At 36.0% G+C, this 24,030-nt stretch overlaps 1 protein-coding gene across 6 annotated transcripts in view; it reads left to right on the top strand.

Moving 5' to 3' along the window:
* The window catches only part of LOC129720926 (uncharacterized), an 85,796-nt gene that overhangs the window by 8,795 nt on the left and 52,971 nt on the right, over positions 1 to 24,030 (top strand). The window contains exon 1 of one of the 6 annotated variants that reach the window (XM_055672838.1): positions 19,729 to 20,146. The exons of 4 other annotated variants lie outside the window; for them this stretch is intronic. The gene's annotated coding sequence lies outside the window, so the exon portion shown is untranslated. Of the gene's footprint in view, positions 1 to 19,728; positions 20,147 to 20,246; positions 20,394 to 24,030 lie in introns of those variants that run through there. One more of the 6 variants, XM_055672839.1, reaches the window with a different exon arrangement.

Raw genomic sequence — 24,030 nt, 5'->3', positions numbered from 1 at the left:
GTTGGTTGCAGGGGATTCAATATCAAATTCAAGAGAAATAAATTAAAAGATCAAGAATTGCTCTAAATCAATTTTTGCAAAAACCGTTTATCCGATTTGTGCCCGAGGGGTCCATCAATATGAACTAACCAAAATGGTTTTCTCATTTTTTCACTACCTTCAATCATTTAGACACAAAAATATTCTTTTTGAAAGACCTCATGTCACCAGTTGGACGGTACTGGGGACTGGGGATATGCCTGCATTTCGACGGTGCTTCCCACCCATAAGGGCGATCCAAAATCTAGTGCTGTGGAAGGTGTTGTTTACTCTGGTGGATCGTTTGCTATGCAAGGCAGCGAGATATTTGAAATCGCCGCCTGCTGCACCTTTTTTGAATGCTGATCAATCCAGTTCCTTGTGAATCATCGTCGTGCAACAATGATCAGACATATTGCCACCGTTATCGATATTGCTACCCGCTGCTGCAATCAGCTGATAATTTTCAATAATAAAATAGTTCGAATAATCAAAATACAATTTTCTGCATTTAGGCGGGTGCATAAGTGATTTTCCAATCGATAGCTATACAAATGAAGGAAATCGGTTGGAAACTGAGTTTAAAACATTTGAGAGTGGAAAACTTTCGAAACGCTCTCGATGTTTTAGGTTTTCCCCTTCATACAGGGTGAGCCATAATTTCTGCAACAAAAATGCTAAGTCGGTTTGCGGGTCGATATTTGCTGGGCCCAGAAAACGAATAACAATCAAATCTGGACCTTCATGCGAGACGGTACCCCGGCTCACCCAAACAAGACCGTTCAAGACTGGTGCAAGTCCAACTTTCCCTCTAACATCATTGAGGATGAGTGGCCTCCAAACTAACCAGATTTCAACGTGATGGACTTCTCGATTTTCAAAATGACATTCGGTTCACCGTCGAGTGTTATTCTAAGCGTCTAGGACACATTGGACACGTTGAATGAGTTATTGTTGCACCCTGACGTAATTTTACTTCAAAAGTTTGACGGCCGTCGGATTTTGACTGCCAAACCCCCGTTAGTGTGTTACCAAAATACGGCAGCTTTTCGCTGGAAGAAGTATCCACCATTGTGGCTCCTGTTACCTCACAGAGGAAGCTTTTTAACAAGGAGAAGTAATGCCGCTGCACCTACCGCTAACGCTCCTGCTATACGCTGCTACTTAGTTAGGACCGTGCTAGTTGCCATCCACTAGTAAACTGATTGGTTTCAGCAGAAGTAGGCTCTTTAATAACCTAAATAGTGCATTACCGGTTAATTAGCTAGAATATACTGTCGAACGTGTTAGGAAAAGCAAGTATTAAACAACCAATCAGAGGTCGAAATCGGTGTTTCAACAAGGCTTGACAATTTTCAATAGTAGAATAGTTCGAATAACCAAACTGCAATTTTCTGCATTTGAGTGGGTGCATAGATGATTTTAAAATCGATTTCTGTAAGAATGAGGGAAATCAGTTATAAGGTAAACACTAAGGTCATATGAAAATGAAATTTCAGATAAAATTGATGAATTGAAATATTATCAAAAGGAAACTGAAATAAAGTTATTAGGAAAAACTAATGAATCGTAGACCAGAGCGAGATTTTAACACGACTTCCAGAATCTTGAACTAATTTCAAATAACCGTAGTTTGGTTCAGGAACAATCCACAGTACGGACAATACGGACGGATATCACATGACGAAAACATTTTCTTGCTCCATGGTGCTTTTCTTGTTCCTTATGGGTCTTGTAACAACTGTGTAAGTTTGTGTAAGTATTGATCGCTGGAACTTTATTTTTGCGCCCGTTCTATTGAAGTTTTCATACGATTTTATAGTGGAAAATCAATTTTTTTCAAATCTGTTTTTCTCTGGAGATGTCAGTTTTGTAGAAAAAGTTATTTACCTCAAACTGATTGAACATCAGACACTACTGAACACTGCTGCGGCATGCTGCTGTTGTAAACCCACGTCATTCATCAGACAGGGTAACGGGGGTATTTTGACCGAGTTTAGGATGTGATTACAAAATTTATCTAAAAACAACATTTTTTCGACATAAATACCTGCTGTATCATATCATTTTTAAGAGCTTGATATCTATTTCGACATACATCGTTGAACAATGCAATTTATAGGAAAACATCCGAGAAATACCAAAATTTCAATGAAGTAATAAAAACATATTTTGGACCACCAAGTCTATGTTTTGGTCCACCTCTATATTTAGACTGTGTGTGGAGATATTTTTATTCTAATTTGAACTAATAATAATTCAGATCATAAGCGATCTTTTTAAAGTAGAAAAATTATGGATTCTTCTGCAAGCATCGCAGCACCTTACGTTCTTTAAAAAAAATCCCAGGAAAATTTCCTACATACCATGCATCGATATATTTTAAGAAACCAACAAGAAATTTCTGAAAATAAGTTTTAAAAATGTAATTTTTTTTCATATAAAGTTGTATGGAAACTTAAAAAATCGGGCGCAAAAATACATTTCCACCGATCGATTTGAAAACTAACACAGTTGTTATAGGACCAATACTGACTGACATTTCTTTTTGTCCTACCCTAATAAATACGTACACAATTATTTTTGTTAGTTACCGATATGTTTTGGCGACAGTGAGCCATCAAAGAATTAGCTCAAATTTTCCCCTCCAAATTTCAATGTATTTCACCACTCTTCTGTTCTTCTTTTTCAATGTGAAGCACCTTTACTATCGGGGGTAATTGCTGCGAACGCTACCAATCGTGCCTTGTGCCAATTCTTTGCTCTTATCGGCAGTAATATATGAGTAGCCAGCACCACCTCCGTCGAACGGCTAGATGCTCCAAATCCCATTATCCGTTTCAATTTTCTAAAAGACAAAACCTTTGCCTGCTTCTCCCGTTGTGGACGGCAATTTCCCGGCCGTAGGCAGACAACTACCGGTGCGGTGCTTCTGTCTGTCGGCTGGCAGATTATCCCCGTCGTAAAGCTTCTTTGGACTGTTGCTGTTTAGAATAAACTGAGGAGGTGTACAGCTTTCCCGTCATCAGCAGAATCACGTGCTTCCTGGATATCGATCATTTTCTTCGTGATGGTAATATTTTTTTGCTAAACGGCTAGAAACGGTAACGGTGCAATACACCCGTTGAGTAGCATAGAATGGCGCAGTCGGTCATTCGGTTGGTTATCGGAGGAAATTGTTAACTTTAAATGTTCGATTTGTCTGTAGCAAAAGGAAGAGTTTCTGGCCTACAAACGATTTTGTAGGTTGACGCAATATTCTATCTTACTAGTATGAGACTTATTTATACGAAACCTCACAGTTTCAAGTACTGTTTGTACAGATGCTAATTTTTTTCTGACTTTCAACAGTAAGTCGGGAATGAGCTTAAACTGACGCGAAATCTAAACAATCACTCTGGTTTAAATTGATTTCTCTCATGATCAAGCCCCCTTCCCTGAACCGGTTAATCCTAATGACGTTAACAGGGCGTGCGTTACACGCATAATCGAAAATCGCAGTCTTTTTAAAAGCGTTTCTTCCGCTCATATTTTAACTCAAAAAAAAATCTACAGTTAATTACATTCGCACTCAGGTGTGTACTGTCTTAAGTTTTCCTGCCGCATCCATTATTCAAAGCCACTCGGATGGATGGATGGATGGATGGATTCGTTTCGTCCGGTTTTTCTGTTCGGCAGTTCTCAATTATTTTGGATTTGGTTTTTGCCGCGAGCTGCGCTCCTTCCCCACGACCCCATGAGGTACCGAAATAATGACGAAATTGATCAGTCGTGCGTGGGTCCAAGCGAATCTAGGAAAGCGCGAACGCGCGCGCGAGATTGTTTGTTGTATGTGATCTAATTTGAATTGCGGTTTTTTCGTTTCTTTTTTTTTCTTAATTAATTAAAGTTCAAAATGTGCTAAGTCTTCCTGATGCCTTTTTGGTGAGTTTTGTTTTTTTTACAGTTGGATGTGCTACTGACTCCAGTGAGTAAACCATCTCAAATAGGGTTAGTTCGGCTTGGATGTTTCTGGCCATATACATTAGGTTAAAGTAATCATAATAATTTCGCAGTAATTGGAAGAACTCGGCGAAACTAGTTGTATTAACCTGGTTCAAAAATTGGTCTCCAGAGCAAGGAAAAAAATTCGTTTCGGGGAACTCTGGTACTAAATAGAAAAAACTTTCAAAACCTTTTCATCACGCAGCACAAGTGTGCGCTCATAGAAAATAAACATGTATCATTCAAGCAACACGTCAGCCGGTTGCATACAAACATCATTATCAGCTTATCTGTTCGATAAAATTCCTTCACAGACAATTGTTGAAAAATATTTACTACCCTATCTCTCACACATTTCCCTTTCTTTCTATCGAGGTGTAACCTGATTCTGCCTGTCCTCGCCTCAAACCTCGCGAGCAGGAATCACCTAGAAACGTGGGGTGCTGTGAGGATGGAAAGGGCCTTTTCACACATTACGTTTTATCGGTGAATGTTGGTACAGTCTGCTCTGCTGTAACGGGGCGCATCGCGCAACGCTACGAAGCGAACGGTTTCGTTTTCATTACTTTTCCGCGTTTGATCGGAGCCGACACGAATAAGTCGAATCTTGGCGGTTGAGCCTGCAAGTGCACTCACCTCTTTATTTTTCTATCTAAATGCATTATCGTCCCACATATGAACATATAGATAAAAATATATATTAAAAAGTATTAATTCTGTTTACTGATTATCGGAACTGATTGTGTCAACCTGATTTTGGAGCTAGCAGGAGTCGATTTTGTTCGTTTTGTGCTCCACTGTGAAGTGATCCTGTTGCGCAGTGAGTGATACACCTGGGATTACAACAGTTTCATTTCTTGCGTTTTTTGTGTGTGCTTTCACTAAATGGAAATTGTGTCTTCTTTTCTCTGGTATCTGCCCTTTCAGACGTTCCACAGAAGTACGAACGATACGTCACATGGAATAAAGGTAACGATTTTGCTAGTAATTTATTTGGCTGGTGGTAACATTCGTTAGCATTAGAACATCGGTAAATTTGAAAGAAAGAATGGATATAATAGCATTAAGGCGCAAAACATAGCCATAAAGTTTTACCTTATGTATACTACATAATATTCCAATTCAATTTGCGTCTCTTAAAATGTTTTGTATGTTTCGTAGAAAATCTTCAGTTTTTCAGAAGAAATATGAAAAACTAAGACATGGTAAAATGAAAATGACTAGTTTCAATGTGTTCTGTATCTTGATTACATTAAACAATTGTATCCTAAAAACAGACATTTTGCATCTCCATGTTGTTGATAGGCTGTGTAAAGAAAAATCAGCTTCCTAGTAAAAATAGAAAATATAGTCAGGGTTGTTTACGCGGAAAACACGTACCTCGCAAAAACGCGTAAAAACGGCGTAAAAAAGTACGTTATTTAAAAAATCCGCGTAATTCGAAAATCCGCGTGAAAAACCGCGGTTATTAAAAAATCTGCATAAAGTAAACCACCGACAAAGAGTTAAGGAAAAAAACCCGGAGACGCTCTACGACCATTATTTTCAATTGTCCTTTTTTACGCTCATTCCGGATCTTTCAAAAGTTCATTTCAGACTGAGTCTTACTTAATAAACACTTTGGCGTTTGTGGTTCCCAACCCGCGTTAATATGAAAATCCGGAAAGATTTTTGGACTAACGCGATATCTCGTAAAAAACCGCGTTAGTTAAATCCGCGTCATTTCGAAAATCTGCGTAAAAACCTCGGAAGAAAACCTTGCTGTATATTAATTCCAAGATAGCGTCTATGAGTATTCCTAGAATCGAGACGATGCTCAGAAACCGGGAAACAACATTGGATGCAATTTTAAAATTCAAATTGGCTTTCTGTAAAACAGCCTAAAGTTACCGAAAATAATTCAACATGGGTATTTCTAGAGCCGGGAATAAACTCCAGACGAAATTTTGGCGAATTCCGGTTTCTAGTCTGAAAAACAAGGTCGAACACCATCCAATGTGGATATTTCTGGAATTGGGATGAAATCAACTCTGAATATAATTTTGAGTCCAAAATAGTGATTTCCGGTTTCTGAAAACAGCCAAATACGGCCTGATACCATCCAATATGGGTATTTCAGAAGCTAAATACTGACTGCAGACGCCATTTCAAAATATTGGATGACGATTGCCGGTTTCAATATCATCCAATACGAGTATTTCTGAAATTCTGGTTTCTGAAAAACTAGTACACTGAGGTCTTCTTTTACGCGGAGGATGCGTTTCAAATTTGCATGGGCCCGCATAAAAGCAGACTTTTTTGAGTGGGAAATATAACGAAGAAAACCGTCCTCAAATATTTGAACCCCGTTTAAATATGATAATGAAATAAATGATAGGAACAAAATAAAATATTGTAAATTTTTAGTATTTACACCAAAAAATGGGTTTTTTTTTTTTGAAGACGGATATACGATTACTTTTGGCCTAAAACGGCTTGAAATAAGTCGGTATCTTGTACCGGTTTTGAGTAATGGTGATAAGCAACCCGCGTAGAAAAGACCTTACTGTATATAAGTGATAATACTCTAGAATAAATAGTTGAAGAGGTTGTTTATAAGACACGACCGCGAAATTTTGGGATAGCGATGGGAAACCTATCGTGTGCGAGGAAGCTTTTAAATATCTTTTCAAATTTGGAAAAGGCATGCAAGACTGTTGGCCGCAATGGAAGCACCATGTTTTTTTGTTTTTTCCGCATCTGCTTCTAGTTGTCAAACTATCGATAATTATCGATTAATTTGTACCCCTATATGTCGCCGTAAGACGTAAATCTACATCAAGAATTTACGGTCGACAGATTGTGATTGCCAACATCCTCGTTTGTGTGTTGACAAAATACGACAGTTTTTCGCTAGAGGAAGTACCGGCCTATGTAACTAACACTGATGCTGCCGGTACCCCATGAAGTTAGCTTGTTACAAGAGGAAGTAGTGCCGCTGCACTGTCGCAGTTAGTGTAATGTCGCTGCAACTATCCGGTGTTGCTGCTGATATCCGCTGCTACTTAGCTCGAGCCGTACTAGTGGCCATCCACTAGTGAACTGATTGGTTTGAGCAGAAGCAAGCTCTCATATAACTTTAATAATCCCTTATCGGCTAACTAGGCATTATATTCTGTAGAACGTGTTAGGGAAAGCAAGCATTAGGCGACCAAACAAAGGTCGAAATCGGCGTTTCAACAAGGTTTGACAATAGTACAATTATTCGAATAATCAAACTGCAATGCATTTGGGCGGGTACATACATGATTTTCTAATCGATTACTGTAAGAATGAAGTAAATCGATTCTAAACTGACTGAGTTTTACACTTTTGAAAGTGGACAATTTTCGTGACGCTCACGATGTGTTCGGTTTTTCAATTTGTATTCTTATATATGTTGTCGTAAGACGTATTTCTACATCAAAAACTACTTCAACAATTTGGAAAAAAAACTTTTGTGGAACTGAAAAAGAGTTAAAATGTTTAGGTCATCAAATTAAAAAAGTATTTGCATTTTTTAGCAGCTTTTTAACTCTACTACACAGTAGTACGAGAGCTCAAAATCGTGATTTTTTTTCTTCTACTCTCCAAATACTGATTTTTTTTCCACTATCTTTATAACATATTTAGTTTATAAAAAGCCTTAAAGAATAACAATATGTTATATGTCCGAATTTCGCCGTTAGTGACACTTACAATTTTAACTTTTAGGTCTTCACTTCAAAGAAATAGTGTTCTTAGCAAAGTTATTGTTATCACAAAAAACTCTGCCGTCTCTTTTTCTTCGAACTCCTCTTGTTTAGAAGATACAACGTTTCTATAAGATTAGTCCGTAAAAACGATTTTTTCAAATATCTAAAAATCTGTAGCATTTAGAAAGCGAGAGTTGAGTGAATATTCACCGCTCCCTTCTTGCTCAGCAAAATGTTGCGTGTAGCAATTTTTTTCACCAAACTCTTTCCTTCTGGTTTGTGGTGTGTTTCTGCTGCTCGCAATAAAACTGATACACTTGTTGCTTACGCTATAGCTGAACGAAACAAGAGTGGTAAATCACTCTACCGCGCACACTGTTTCCAAAGCTGCAAAAACGTGATCGAAATTATTTTGACCCAAAAAAGTAGATTTTAGAGCCATAGTGCCTTCAGGAAAGTTGATCCATTAATTATTCTCTATTTCAACGGTTCTCAACCTTTTTTTGTCCGCGTATCCCATTGGCGATATTTTTCATATCGATTGTACCCCTTGGCTTGGAATTTTCTTGCAAAGTGGGAGAGAGTAGTGGTAGATCATGTTGTGGTAGTCTAGTTCAGGTTTCTGCTTCATCTATGGTTTGTTTGATTGATACCAGTCATGTTTTAAAAAATGAAACAGCAAAAATGAACAGCAAATGAAGCATCATAAAGAAAAATCGCATTGTCCGGCATTATTGATTTTTTTTTTGCGTACCCTCTGAAGACTTTCGAGTACCCCCAGGGGTACGCGTACCCCTGGTTGAGAACCGCTGCTCTATTTTATAGAAATTGCAATTTCGTGATTAATCCACTTAACAGTGAGAAGCGAATTTTACTTTTTTCATTTGTGCATATAAAAATTCACTTTGTTAGGCAAAGTTATTGCAAATCTCATAAAAAACAACTTTGTCAAACCATACTTCTATCTACTTCTATCTGCCTTTTTAAATGAACTTTTGTGAAGTTTGCTACAGATTGCCACTAAATTCTTTTTTTTTAATGTAACATTTAGTAGAGATTTTCTACAATTTTTCAATGTTCTACATTGTTGTTTGCTATTATGAAACAAACAATTTCATCGAAGAAAGTTTATTTTTATCCCTCATATTTTTTCGCTTATTGACGATTTTTATTGAAATAATGCTTAGTGCATTATTTCAATAAAAATATACTAACAGATGTCTTTAAAATATGCAAATATCTGCAGACTAAACCATTTCTATGTTGGAGTATAAGTAGAACATCATTCAATCCAGATATAGGCATTTGTCTCTCACTGTCTCCTGTCTAGATATTTGTAAATGAATAAGATCATTATTTCAATAAAATTATTTAATGACTAAATAAACTTGAGGGATAAAAATAAACTTTCTGCTGTGAACTTGTGTTTTTTATTATAGTTAACAACATTGTAGAATACTGAAAATTTTTAGAAAACCACTATAAAAAGTTATATTAAAAAATGATTTTAAGGGGCTATCTAGAGAAAACTTCACAATAGTTCATTTAAATTAGCAAATACAAGTATAATGTCTTCGACAAAATTGTTTCTTATAAAATGTGCTAAAACTTTACTCAGCAAAGTGGGTTTTTATATGCAAAACTGAGAAAAATAAAACTCATTTGTCGCTTTTAGGTAGATTAATCCCAAAATCCTAACTTTCTCAAAATGGGAATTAAAATAACAACTTTACTGAAGACACTATGATTCCAAAATCATTATTTTTTGAGTTAGGAGTAATTAGTGTAAATTAGCGCATTATTCTATTCAAAATCGTCAACAACCAAAAATATATGTAAGATAAAAATAAACTTTCTTCGAAGATATTGTTTGTTTTGTTGTAGCAAACAATTTTGTAGAACATTCAAAAATTATAGAAAATCAATATAGATAGTTAAATAAAAAAAAGTTATTCAGTAGTAATCTATGAAAAACTCCACAAAAGTCCATTTAAATAGATAGATGAAGTCTTCAACAGAGTTGTTTCTTTCAGAATTTGCTACACTTTGCTGAACAAAGTGGATTTTTATGTTCCAAAATGAGAAAAGTAAAATTTGTTTCTCACTGTTGATTGGAATCATCATGGAATTGCAACTTCAATAACATGAAGAATAATTAATGGAACTACTTTGCTGGAGACGTTACGGCTCTAAAATCGATGTTTTTGGGTCAAAATAATTTCGATCACGTTTTTGCAGCTTTGGAAACAGTGTGACGCGGCGCAAACTACTTAGATAAATTCGATAGCTGTCGAAGCTCAGACAACGCAATCTGCTTTTCTACCTAGATGCTACCCTCATTTGATATATGCTTAACAGACACACAGTAGAAGCACTGTAGTGAGCTCTATTGTGTAGTTATTGAGCGTCAAGTCCTTTCGCGTGAAAAAGCTCACACTAGATTATTACTCTCTGGATGCTCTTCAGATACACACGATTTGCTGTTCTCTTCAAGCAAGTGCGCCGTTTTGTCCACCAGTGTGAGGGCAGTTATTTTCGCTGTTCTCCTTCGATATTCTCCTACACGCTAGTGATTCCCTTTGGAGAAACGACAAGCCTGAAATCAAGCTATGAAATTAAAAAAAAAAAACAACATTAATTTTTTTTGGAATAGGCATGAATTCTGGACTCCAACTGTAATAAATCTAAGTAATATTTTCCTAAGTTCAAGTGTGATCAGACAGAAACTAAATTTAAAAAATTAATCTTTACAAAAGTCAATATGATGATGATGATGATGATGATGGTCCCACCTCATACCCCTACATCAGTTTGAGCTGGTCGATTTATCTAAGAAAGATATTATTTAAAGACATACAATGTAACCAGTAGGCAAACAAATAACGGACTGGTTATTAATACAGACTAGGGGTGTGCGAAACTGGCTTTTCTGGTGTCGAAACGAAACGAAACGAAATTAACCCTTAATTTCGGTTTCGCCAAATTAGTCGAAACGAAATCAAGGTGGATTTCGAGTTCTCGATACGAAACGAAATTGGGCTCTAAATTTCGCGAAATTTCGCGAAATTTCGAAAAATAAAATAAATGTTTCTGAAACATAGCATTACAATGATTTGTAACGTTGGAGCGTACGCTAACGAAGTACGAAGAGTAACGATATCGATAAACCGATAATGACGAGAAAATCAAAAATGTTAAAAACTGAAATCTTGATGCATTCATTTATACAGATTATATTGCAGGTAATAGCACCTCGATAGATACAAATGATATAAAGGTCAAACTCGAAATGTCTTTGTAAATAATAATTTAATAAACTTCTGAACTGATTCTTTTGGTTTGAATGCAACTATGTTTAAAATAGTAATCCTTCTTTCATAGCACTTTCATCATTCAAAATCCAAGTGTTGTCCTTGAGCTCGAAGCGACGAATCCGATAAGCAATTCCTCGGCGGCCTTCTGATGCATTTCTGCATTCTCTAAAAGCAGCAAAATTCACAGGAATGGTTAAAAAGCTGTAAAACCTTTGGAGGGCAACTTTATTGTCGCTTTTGTCGACCAGTGTTATTGATTTTTTTTTAACACCGTTTAGTCAGACTAGACTAAGTGACATTTTTATCAATTCGAGGAAAACAAAATTTAAGTTAACTATTCTGTAAACTTTTAAGTTTTCAATATTTTTGCACATTTTTTAATATAACTTAAAATTACTTCTTAACTGAGCAGTTCCACAAAAAATATCCCAGTTTCAATATTTTTTGTCATTTTAGATTTGGCCTAAACTTTGCATAAACGTTTCTATAGGCTGAGAAGCTATTTAAAATGCTATTTTGGGAGGGTTATTGTGATTATAAATATTTTCAGAGCCAAAAGTTTTTTGATCAGTATGACGTCTCTGGAAAAGTTTTAGACAGTAATTTTATCTTTCCGATAAAAAAAACTCTAAAAAATTAATTTTTTTACATTGTAAAAGAAACATTAAAATTAAAGCTTATTTTGCAAAAATCTTTTTTTTGTATAAAAATTACAAAAAAATTATCGAAGCGATGAAGGAGTCAAAAAAAAAGTTATATTTAAAAAAAAATTTACAACATGTTTATTTTTGGAAGGGCAATATTATTATCTACAACTTTGCCAAAGCCACTATGCCAATCAAACCAACTGTTTCGATTATAAAAATATTTTAATTACCCACAGAGTGTCCAATTGGAGATTAAAATTATTTTTCCAGCTAAATAGGTTTGTTTGACTGGCATAACTAGTGTCTCTGGTAAGGTTGTAGAAAATAATTTTGTCCTAAAAAAATATGCCCTGTGAGTTTCTGCGAGACCAAAAATAATAAAATGCATTTGGGACCATTCCTAAACTACGTGGTCATATTTTGATCCCTTTTATACCCCCCTACTCCCCCGTGGTTTTTCGTGGTCTTTTGTTTTGTGATCTTATTCTGCAAATATATGTACAATAAAGTATGAAAAATTTATAAAAAAAATTAAGGTTCAAGAAAACTGATTATTAGTTATTGCGCAAATTGTAAATTGAATTTTCAGTAATATCATTTTCTCACAACCAAAATAACAAATAGATAATGGTTGTTAAATTTTTAATAATATTTCATTGTCTTTAACAAATATAATAATTTCCTTACCTGAAAGTAATTTAAAATATGTTTTTCTGTTGAAAATTCTAACTGATTTTTAATTTGTTGTTGATTATCAAAATAAAAAAAAATTGTTTAAGTAGTTTGATCATCTACGATAAATTTTTCGCTTATAGTTACGGTAAATTGTATACTCATCTAGAAATCATCTAGAAAAATATTTAGTTGATAATAAGTAAAACCTTACTTTTAGTGGTTTTTAGATATCGGATTTGTAACTTAGGTTTTTTTTTAATAAATTACAAAGTTTTTGAATGTCGAACAAAATATAAACATCTTTTTTTCTTCCTTCAGTTCACGAACATCCAGGTCTTATATATTGTTTTTAAGACCAAAACGTTGATTTGTTTTACCGGTCGTTGAGTATTGAAATATACTTCCAGGAAAATTAACACAAATCCCGACGCATTGCAAAATAGAACTATTATTCTAAAGAAGAAAATGCCATATAAGGCAAAGCCTGTTTAAAACAAAAAAAAAAAAAAATTCTTCGTTCGGATAAATTTGAAATATGTTTCAAAAATTTGATTACAGTTAATTGCTGACAACTCTATTAATTAGTCGTGTCAAATAAATTTATTAATTAAAAAATTGCGAAAACTTCGTCTTGACTTAGTGGCAATACAAAATTATAAGTCAGAAAAAGACTACGTGGTCTATTCGTTAACCCCCACACCCCCCACGTGATTTTTCGTGGTCTTATGATAACCTCCCCGTCTCCCTATATATGACTACGTGGTTTGGGAACGGCCTCTTTGGAACAAACCTTAAATTATTTTTCTTTCAACCAATCAACAGTTAGAATGGAATGTTGTAATGCAACAAACAAATAGTTTTCTCTTTACTCAATTAAGTTATTCGTAATCATCTTGGTTCTCTTATTTCTCGTTCTTTCTAACCTTTCTTTTCTTCTACCTTGTATATTCGTCAAGTGCAAAGTCAGAATCACTTTTATGCTATAATCTGAACTTGTTTTTGACATTGTAAAATTTGTGTCCCCTAAAACAAGAGTAACATTTCTAAGTTATGTGTTCAACGAGAGCGAACCATGTACTTTATATTCATTCATTGATAAAGTATACTTTTTTGGTAACACGTTTAAAATATTTTTGATAAGGTACCTGGCAATTTTGAAACCTATGGTGACTTTGAAGTCAGAGTGTTTTGAAACAGTACTAAAAATTCAGGCAATTACAACTTTTTCTGCTTGACACATCGATCACTAAGTCTGCACACTATAAGGCATGATATCCCGTCAGCCTAGTGATAGCAATGAACTATCTGAAAAAACACATTTAAATACACTACGGTGTGCAAAGAGGAGTCCTCTAACACAGAGAAATCCGAAAAAACGCTTAAAAATTTTTACAAGTCGAGTAGCATAGAACATTTGGCCTGTAAGATAGAGCTTCAGAGCTTTAGTTTTGACAGAAACTGCTATGCCCTTCTAAACGAAAGACTAAAAGTGACCTCTTTAACCTTGTGGGCTGCAAATATAACCACATTTTGATGTACGTAAAAGATGCGTAAAATTTATTCCTACAAACAAATTACTAGATACCTTGTAGTGCATTTGGACGGCTTCATATTCCTCGAATATGACTTCAGTGATGACATGAATTTTATGCTCTGCGTGAATAAAAAATATCTCCCGCATGATGTTACGGTTTTGTCTTTAAAAACAAAAATTACCGGCTGAGAGTTTATTCTTCTATGTCTGACTTAGTATACCAGATATCTGTTGAGATATATTCAATTTAATTTATAGTCGCAATGAGCACAAACCAAAATAATATAATAATGTGCATCGGAAATTTGGTCCGAAATTTCGCGAAATTTCGTAATCGTCGAAATTGGAAGTTTAATTTCGCGAAATTTTAGGTGGAATTTAGCGAAATTCAACGAAATTTTTCGGCAATTTCGCGAAACCGAAATTTCGCGAAATTTCGGGAAATTTCGAGTTTTACGAAATTATACGAAATCATTCGAAATCTCGCACAGCCTTAATACAGACATAGTAACCCTTCAAAAGAATACCAATAATTTGAAAATTTAAAAAAAAACGATTTTCCAATAACATCATTGATCCAAGGCTCATCCAAAACGTTTCCAACCCGAAAATTATCTGGATTTGGTTAGGAATCGAACCTAACATTTAGGAGCTTTAACTAATCAGAATTGGTTCTGGATAACGATCCAAAACTACGAGAGAGATCCTATGATACTATAGTTCTCGATAACGAGCTTTACAGTCCACAGGCAAACCCAAGCCTTTTCAGTTTTTTTTCCTAACCCTTTGTTCTAAATCGTGAAAACAGATAAATATTAAAAATCTTGATGAAAATATACATGATATTACAAACCAAAAAAGCAACTTTTCAACCCGATATGCCTTTTGTTTCAATTTCAGGGGTTTAACCCTGATGTACTCAGTATCCAGATTGTCTATGTCAGTCTACGCGCGCGTGGCTCAAACATGTTTAGTCAACTCATTTTTTTTAACTCTACTATTTAATATTATTAGCTATATTCAAACAAAAATACCAGATAAATTTTGAAAAAAAAAAACTTAAATATTACAATCTTCTTTATTAATTCACAAAAAATTCGTTGAAATAAAGTGCTGCAGAGGTCGGGCTCCGTAGTCCCAAGATTACGGAGTTCATTTCGACAAGTGAATAGTCGTGGATTTGAATCTCATCAAAATTAGACCATTCGGTGTCGAAAGACTTAAGCGTGAGTTCATTCTTAGGCTTCCCAGGTATTTCTAGAGGCTTCCATGGTCTAAAGGGTGTACAATAATTGGATGACTTGCTCTTGACAAATCGAGGTACTTCAATACCAGATACTGTACAATTATAAAAAGTTTTTGTCAAAGTTCACAAACTCATAATAAAATCTCAAGAATTTCTATGGATTTTCATGCTATACAAAAACATTTTTTAAAAGTCAAAATGATGTTTTATCGAACAAATATTTTTGTAAAATGTGTGAAAGATATTAAAATTAGGGAAACGGTTGTTTTCATGGGTTATCCTTCTTAATTAGGGATTGCTTTTAGCCTATTACTGTCTAAAGAAGCGTTTTTTCGTCATTCTGTCATTCTTAGTTGAATTCGAGTTCATTGTCATTTTTACCCTTTGGGAGCATTTTCCGCTATTCGGACCATAATGCGGAATCATTTACGGAGTTTTGAAAGCGTTTTCTCGCCATTCTGATTTGAATTTGTTATTATTTTCCTGCTTAATTTTTCCGTGTTCGGATTTGTGTTTTTCTCTGGACTAGACTGGACGTTTTTTACGTAGATCTACGTTTTTCGTTTCAAGCGCTCTAAAATGAAAATCTAAAATCGGAACAGGGAACAACTGGAGGGGGTTCCACCTCAAATTGCAGCACGGAAAAAACTCGTTAGAAAATTACCTAGTTGACCGATCCTTTTCAAACTTTCAGACAGTAAATCTAACCCATTAATAAGCTTTTGGCAGATTGATTGCATTCAATTTCAATGCCATAACGGTACGATCGCACCTTACGCTTAACTCCACTCATTAGGCTTTGTACAATATCTGGCTGCAGCTTTTTCTGGAGTTTTTCTTTATGTCCTCCTCAGATTTGACCTCCTTGAGATGCTTTCGTAGTGGCTGTGTCATAGAAGCCCAGTATTTTAGTATTTTTCAATAGGCCTTAGTTCTGGAGAGTTGGAGGGATTCATATCCGTGGGTACGGAAGTGACCACTTCAGGACACAATTTCCGTTAGGTCCAACCAGAAGCTAGTAGGTCCCTCGTGTTGCTTCAAAAGAGGAAGCAGACGCTTCTGTAGATACTCCTTGAGGTTGATCTCCCCGTTTACAGCCCCGGTAGTCACGAACGGCCTTTTGGTACATGAGCAGATCGCTTGCCAAATCAAGTATTTCTTGGCAAACTTTGAAAGTTTCTGCTTTCTCACTTCCTCCGAAACATGATGCTTCGTCAGCATCTGGGTGTACAGTTTTCGGACCGTAACTTTTCCACCATATTTTGACGTTAGTCACAATTTGAAGCCTTATGCACTTTATGCAGTCCCTCTCGGTCCTTGGCTCTCTGTTGGAAATACTTGGACAGATTCAATTTTTGGCCACATCCCTGACCGCGTAAACGCTTTCACTAATCATCATGGTCACTTATTGAACATCCATTCTGACCGTTTCCCTACATCCCGATGAGAGCGTTGACGACTTTTCAAATGCTTGCGCAAAATCAACTAACAACGTTGGCTTTGGGCAGCGGCCTTTTTTCTATTTTCGAAAAACTAACAGAGATAAAAAAATAGTGTAAACAATACACTCCAAACTACTTTTTTCCACATTTTCAAGACAAAATATCCAAGGGGTAATTTTCGATTATGCGTACCATTTCAAATTGTCAAGCCTTGTTGAAACTCATATTTCGACCAATTAGAACTAAGTTGCATGCATGCAACTAGCGTTGCGTGGCAGAGAATGCGCTGTTTCCATCCGACATGAACGGAATTGTGTCCCCCAGCCGCACAGGTGCAATATGCAACACGAAACAGCGTAATAATCTGTTGAGTGGCTCCTACTATCGTTGGATCGCTATCGCTGCGTGAGTATAAGCTCCATAGGTCTGGTTTCGATAGTTGCGGTGGCTCAAATTGAAAATCTGGCACATTGAATAAAACTCCTAACCAGTTCTTGCTGTTCATCTCAAGTGACATCGAAACGTGAGAGCCCGAGAATCTCGATCTCGTATTTGTTAAGTGGTTCTACGTCAACCTTTAGGTCGTGGCTTTACACCCAAGCATTCGAATTTTTAGCTGAATTTGGGATCATATTCTTCCATGGCCTCTTTCCGTCGTCCTGAGATGAATTTGTAATCATTTTCATTATCATGTATTGAAGAAACGGTTTTTGTCGTTCTGTGGCTAATCTGGAATGATTTTCTTTTTGCTCTTTTTTGACATTTCGTCGTTCTGAGTCTACTTTGGAATCATTCTTGGACCAAACTTCGCGGGCATACATTTAATGTCTTAGAAAAATTCTTTTCTGACAGTCTTCTTAACAACTGTCCTGATCATATCGATATTTATTTGAGGTTCTCATACCTTCAAAACCTGAAATTATCAGGAAATTCTCTGAGGCTGAATTTAAGAGTTGAAAAGGAATTACCCCTTTCCGCTCACGCGGGTTTTCGAGATGTCACAATACTATACGGGTCGAATAAGGAAAATGTTTCGTAGACTGATTCAAGTTACTGTGAAATATTGCATTTTTATTCGCAATTCTGCTCCAAAGCACCTCTCTGCAGAGCAAGGGCTAATTTTTCAAGACACGTAAAAAAAATTCTTCTAAATATTATTAAAAGAAAGAAAACCAATGCGGATTTTAAAGAAAAACTAAATGACCGGTAATTAATTATTTCTAATGGAACATAGAAAAACAAATTCTCTTTCTCTCGTGATGCAGAGAGGAACATTGCAATTCGGACACCTAGATTGCGTCAAGCGATCATGGAGATAATATTGGAAGTGTCTCTATGTGTCCTCAAATGCTGGCCAATATGATATTTTACCGTAATGCATATATAAAGCAACTACAACGCTTCCACAATTATGGGTCACTTTGACGAAAATACGTCTATTCTCATGAAACTGAAAAATTTCCATTAGCTATTTTTTATAACTCTTATAACTATATATAACTCAGTTTTAACCTTTCGCTTAATACATAAAATATCTACGTGAAATTAATTTTTCTTATGAAATCGATTAATAAAAGTTGTTTAGAAACGGTCATTGAAAACACAAATTATGGTTTCATTGTAAAATCCAGACTTTCTTCTGCAATTTTTGATTTTGTGTATAATAAATGTTACATTTTCTAGAAAGAAGTAGTGAAAAAAAATCGGGTAATCGAGAAATATTTCCTGTCAAGATATAATCATTATAATTCTTGGTACTCTAGAGTCACCATTAGCGGGAAAGAGGTAAAAAGTCTAAAAACGGAAGGTAGCTTTTGAAAAAACTCTTTATGCAAACAAGATTTAATTGCAATTTTAATTCAGATTGATTACGAATCTTCACGAATGCAAACTACAGTAAAGTATTTTTTTACACCATTCTACGTACCGTGCAGAAAAAAAAAACACATGTAAAACCGCGTTATTTGGAAAAACGACATAAAAAACCGTGTTAAAGGGAAAAAAATGTAACTGGGTAAATAACATCCTACTACAGTCTGTTACCGTTACTGTTACTTACTGTAACTGTTTTACGCGAGGACAAAAACTCGTGCAAAAAAAATGTAAAAAACCGCGTTATTCGAAAAAAAAACGTCATAACGAACGCATTATTTGGAAAATCGTCGTAAAAAAACATGTAAAAGATGCTTCTTGCTATATTTTAAGTTTTGTATAGAAATATATTAAATATACATTTAAATATATATTTTATTTCTGTGACAACGGTTTTTAAAATCTTGAGAAAACTATACCACATGTATCAAGAATTATGAAAAAATACTGCAATGAAAATTGTCTTTTAGACATTTTGCTGAATAAACAAGAATAAATCTAATATTTCATAGAACTTTCATCTTTACTTCAAACGTATACATTCTTGATTCATGGTTTCGTTTTTTTTGTAGTACAATTAAAATTCCTTACCATTCATCCACAAAGGATAAAATAAACATCAATGAAAGCAACGCGCTCTCGTCAGTTTTTATGATCAATATATTTTAAAGTTATCTTCTTTTCAACCACCTACCGAAAGCACATCCACCGGGGTCCCGAAGCCACTTGCTGTTCTAGTTCACGTCATCGTCGTCGTTGCTCGCGGCGGCAACGCAATCGTGGCAGCATTAATTAGTCAAAATACTTTCTACGGGCGCGTGAGGGAACCTACTTGCCTAAATGGGAAACAACTCACAACGCCGAGCAGCATCAGTCCACGCTACAACACCAAACGCGCAACGAACTGGAAAACCTAAAAATTTAATCTCCGGCTTTCAATTGATCTCCCGGTGCGATGATACTCGCTTATGCAGCATCTTTCATTCAGTTTGGGTATTTTTTCTGTCTGCTTCATTCTCTCGATTCTAAACGCGGGTGCGCTCTGCCGCCGTGCTTGTTCTACTGCTGAAGGTTTATTGTTTTCTGTTTCGCTTTTTCGTCGTCTCCAACTGATATGCAACTCACGGAAAGCGTCTTCTTAGGCCTGCTCGAGTATCTATTTAAAATTTCCTCCTCGCGGCGAGATCACGCGAGATGAGATCTCGCCGCGCATGGTTAGGGATCTTCGCCGGTAACGACGGTGCTGCTTGCTGAGTACACTCTTGATCGTTTCCTCTTTAGTACGTAACCGTCCATCGCAGGCGTCTCTTCACACGCACCTTACGCTCTCGTTTCGGTTCAAAATCGGTCAAGTGCCTCCCCTCGCTGGCACTGGCACTGTAAGGAAATTCTGAAAGATCCGTACGGTCGACGGTTTACCCCTCCGAGTGGCTCCAGGCCAGCCAGTACACGCCATAATGGGAAACTACAGATTGGAAATTATCCACATCCTACTCTGTCTGACGTTCGAACTGTTCACCTACTTTGTGCTGTGCTTCAATCTGATTCGAACCTACCTAGAACACCACCAGCAGCAGCGGGATATCGAGTGGTCCTCCTATTTGCCACGATTCTAGGGGGAAAATCGCCGCGTGCTTCAACCCGACAACACAGCATTTGCGGTTCGGTCCATCATCCGCCGGCGGAGTGGATCGTGATAAAGTATGATTTTTAAACTTAAAGTGTCTTGTATGTGGGGGTGATAGACTGTATCGTGATAAATGCTGACGTTTCACAAAACAATGAAATTAAATGTGGTACACAGTGTAGTAGTTTTCAATGTGCAGTGAAAACGCGTGGAAAACGTTGACAGTAACTAAAAATAAATGTTGACCGAAAACCGTACGTATGTTGAGGATTTCGAACTTGTTCACACTGTGTACACTATTTCGGCGCGGAACGACAGCAGGTTGGTGACAGGGTCGCAACCATGGCGAATTTTATTTTGTTTGAGTGGAAGAACAAACATTTTTGACGTATTTTTTATGGTGAAAAAGTGACCTTTCAGCGCAGAACGTTTGCCTTAAGTTAAATTACAATTTTGGAAAAAGGATGTTTTCCAATGGTGGGCAACCACAAATGGCTGTTTTGTGACGTACGTTGATCAGGTGGTGTACAGAAAACATCATCCAGTTTTCACGAGTAATGCAAATTAATGTAATGCTGTCATGCTTGAACTTATAATAATAACTCAAGTGTATTTATAGGAGCGTCCAGACTCCAGAGGGACATCGAATGATTGGAATTACTTTAATTACGGTTAAAAACGAAACATTTTTCCAAATAATCGAATATTTCACTAAAATTCGATTTTGTTGAAAGTGTTTCAGATCAATTGCAATTTTGTTGAATCTACTTTCGTTCGAAAGATAGCCCTTCATATGATAAGAAAGGATGAAATAGAAAAAATATTATAATTTTTTTTTGTTTAAAAAAAAATAGAAATTTAAAAAACTGTAGGACAGTAACAAGCAACAAACTGATGAAATTCGAAAATAAAAACATACACAAAAATCTATTTGATAAAACATGTAACAAATAAATCGAAAAAAAGAAAAAAAGTGTACCTTCGAATTAAAAACTTATGAAATCAAAGCATGATCTGGTAGGCATTTACTAAATCCACTGCCATTTATGTTTTCACAATGACTGTCCTATGCTGACAGTGTATTCATCTTTGACTCCATGTACAAAAGTGATTGATTATTCATTTCATCGAACCTTTTTGTTACCGCGATAGCCAGAGGCCTAGATTAACAAATGTCCATAAATGGATGACAGCAGCATGAGCGGGGAGCATTCCATCAATCGCTCCGCTCGGCACATCACTTATTCTCTGTACACTTACCTACCGACTTTAGTGGCCCAAACAGCGGCAGCTAATTGCTCAAGCGCAAATGTGGTGAGAAAAAAAAACAATAAAAGGTAGCTGCTTTTCGAGCCATCCGTTGTTCACTCTCGATTATCGCTTTCGGAAAATCTTTGGTCGGCGTGAAAATTTGACCCATTTAACTCACACCGCGAGTTAGGCGAGACAATCAAGGCCCCTTCCGCTGGTCACAAAATCGACTGTAACTGGCCGAGATTGTTACGATATGCAGCCATAAATGGTATACAACATTTGTTGTATTTTTTCCAACATGTTATAATTATTCGTGGACCCGAATTGGGACAGGGCGAACCACCGCTTGGCGTCACCAAAACAAAAACAGAAAAAAACTGAGAAAATACGAGAACAAGTGCAATTATTTTTAGGCGACTACATCAGTATTCAACAACGCGGCTTGTGAGACTGGGTGGTAAATTTACTCAGCTGCACAGCATTCAGAAATAGTATAAATCGGGTCGTAAAATGCTTCGCATTTAGGCCATTTGAAATAATATTTACAGATGACGATACAGACTTTATCAAATCATTTTGGTGATCAAGTTTTAATATCAGCTCATGTTCAGTTGATCTGTTTTTAACTTCTTCCCACGATTACTACCGTTTTTTTTTCTTGTAGAAATACCCAATCAGGCGGAAAACAAAGCTTCTCTGTTCACACTGCAAGGCAGTATCTGGCTTCGATAAACTGCAGCATCCGATGAATCGATTGAAAGCCGGTTAGGAGGCGTTAGCCCTTTATAATCTCTCGCCCACAGCATGGAGTGCGTAATCGTTTACGATTGTACGCTACTCTACCGGATCGAACCCATTATTTGGAACTTGCGAGATTCTCATCGCAGGCCTCGCGCATAGATCATCAACGGGTTAATCACCTCCCTCGGCTCAGGTTTCATGCTTCCCCCGCACATGTCGGGGTTTAATTCGCTCCATCTAACGGAGTTGCGTTATATTCGACACATTTTCACCTCACATGCAAAGTCTCCGATGTTGCACAAGCCCCGATCGAAGAACTGCGGAAATAGAAACGATGGCGGGCGAATCCGCTGCTGGGGATTTTTTTCCACTGTTAGTCTGATTTATGTGTGTCGGGTGTCGGGAAGAAAAATAGGAAAAATCACTCTTCTCCTGCGAGTTTGTGATTTATTAGGTGGCCACCAACGTGAACTCGTTGTAAGGTGTTGCAAGCTGGAAATGTTACTCTCATCTTGTCTGAAATGTTTTGACAAATAACTACAGGTGCCATATTTTAATATGATTTAATCTGTAGAAAAAGTAGAGAATTAATTATAGCTTTTAACGAATGCATACACATTAGAGAAGTAAACAGACATTTTTATTGGTTTATTTGATACGTAAAACTTATAATTTCTCTGAGCCTTTTGAAGGCCTGTCTTTTTGGGTCCTTTTTAGCTAGTTTACGTTGCTTCAATTTTTTTTCCTTCTTCTGCAAAAGTTGGGATTCCAATTTCTGCCAACGTGAAATTGGTATCATTTCAGACCTTCATTATGTGGAAATAAGAAAAAATAAAATAATATATACATGTATGGAATGTATGGATGTATAGAAAAATGTCATTATCGAATTCAAAGAACCGACTGTGTTCATTTTTTTTATTTGCTCAAAATAATAACCTGTGCGAAGTTTCAGCTTAATCAGACATGATTTAGGGGTGCCTCAAAGCGCTTGAAATTTTGGTGTTTTGACCCTCGAAAATTAACATCCCTAATAAAAAATTATGTTTAGGATGCCTAATAAACATTACAATGATTTACATGTGGTTTGGTGAATCATTTTAATGTTTATTAGGCATCTTGAACTAGATTTTTCATTTGGGATGTCCATTCTAAACCTCAAAACTTTGAACAATTTGAGTCACCCCTAAATCATGTCCGATTGAACTGAAATTTTGCACAGAGCATTTTCTTAGGTCAATAAACAAAATGTACATGGTAGGTTTTAGAAATTTGACATTGGAAAGAACGATCTTCATGAAAAATTGAAAAATTACAAAAAAGTCCCTTTAAGTCTTAACAAGGTTGATGTCGCGGATTTTGAACCTGTTTGTCTAACATTCTAAAATGTCAAAAGTGAATTCAATGGCGTTTCTACTTTTTTTTATTGCTGATAATGTAAATTAATCACTGCAATCTTTTCAATGAAGACGCAAAGTGGCTCATGAATTATTTTTGATATATTTTTTGTACAATTGAAAATATTTTTTTTTTTCAAACAAAAAATGCCTTCTCCAAAATTGGATATCTAGCGTGAAATTTCTTGACGAATAAAAAAAACTGGACGATAGGGTCTTCCAGGTCTTGACTACCCTTCAAATGGGCAAATGCATTTAGTATCATGATTTTCGCATAATTATTGTTATTTAAAGTACAGTTTGGTGTTTTTCTTTGAAAGACCTATAAATAACCTTCAATTTGACGTTAAAAAAATTTAAATGGTCAAACGATTCAAGAGTTGAAAATATTTGGAAACTAAAAATATTGAAATGAGTAAATTTTTTGGCCACTCTATTTTAGAGAGTGTCACCCTAAGGCCCTAATCGATCGATCGAGACCGCTATTAGCCCTCCAGGCTAAAGTGCGATATTGTTGTTGTAGGTTTATTGACAGTTTAAGCGACGACGTTTTCAAATTTATTAAA

The sequence above is a fragment of the Wyeomyia smithii genome, chromosome 2 (genome assembly GCF_029784165.1).
Source record: "Wyeomyia smithii strain HCP4-BCI-WySm-NY-G18 chromosome 2, ASM2978416v1, whole genome shotgun sequence".
Classification (NCBI taxonomy): domain Eukaryota; kingdom Metazoa; phylum Arthropoda; class Insecta; order Diptera; family Culicidae; genus Wyeomyia; species Wyeomyia smithii.
Note: the sequence above shows the minus strand (reverse complement) of the source record. Positions and strands in the feature narration are given on the sequence as shown.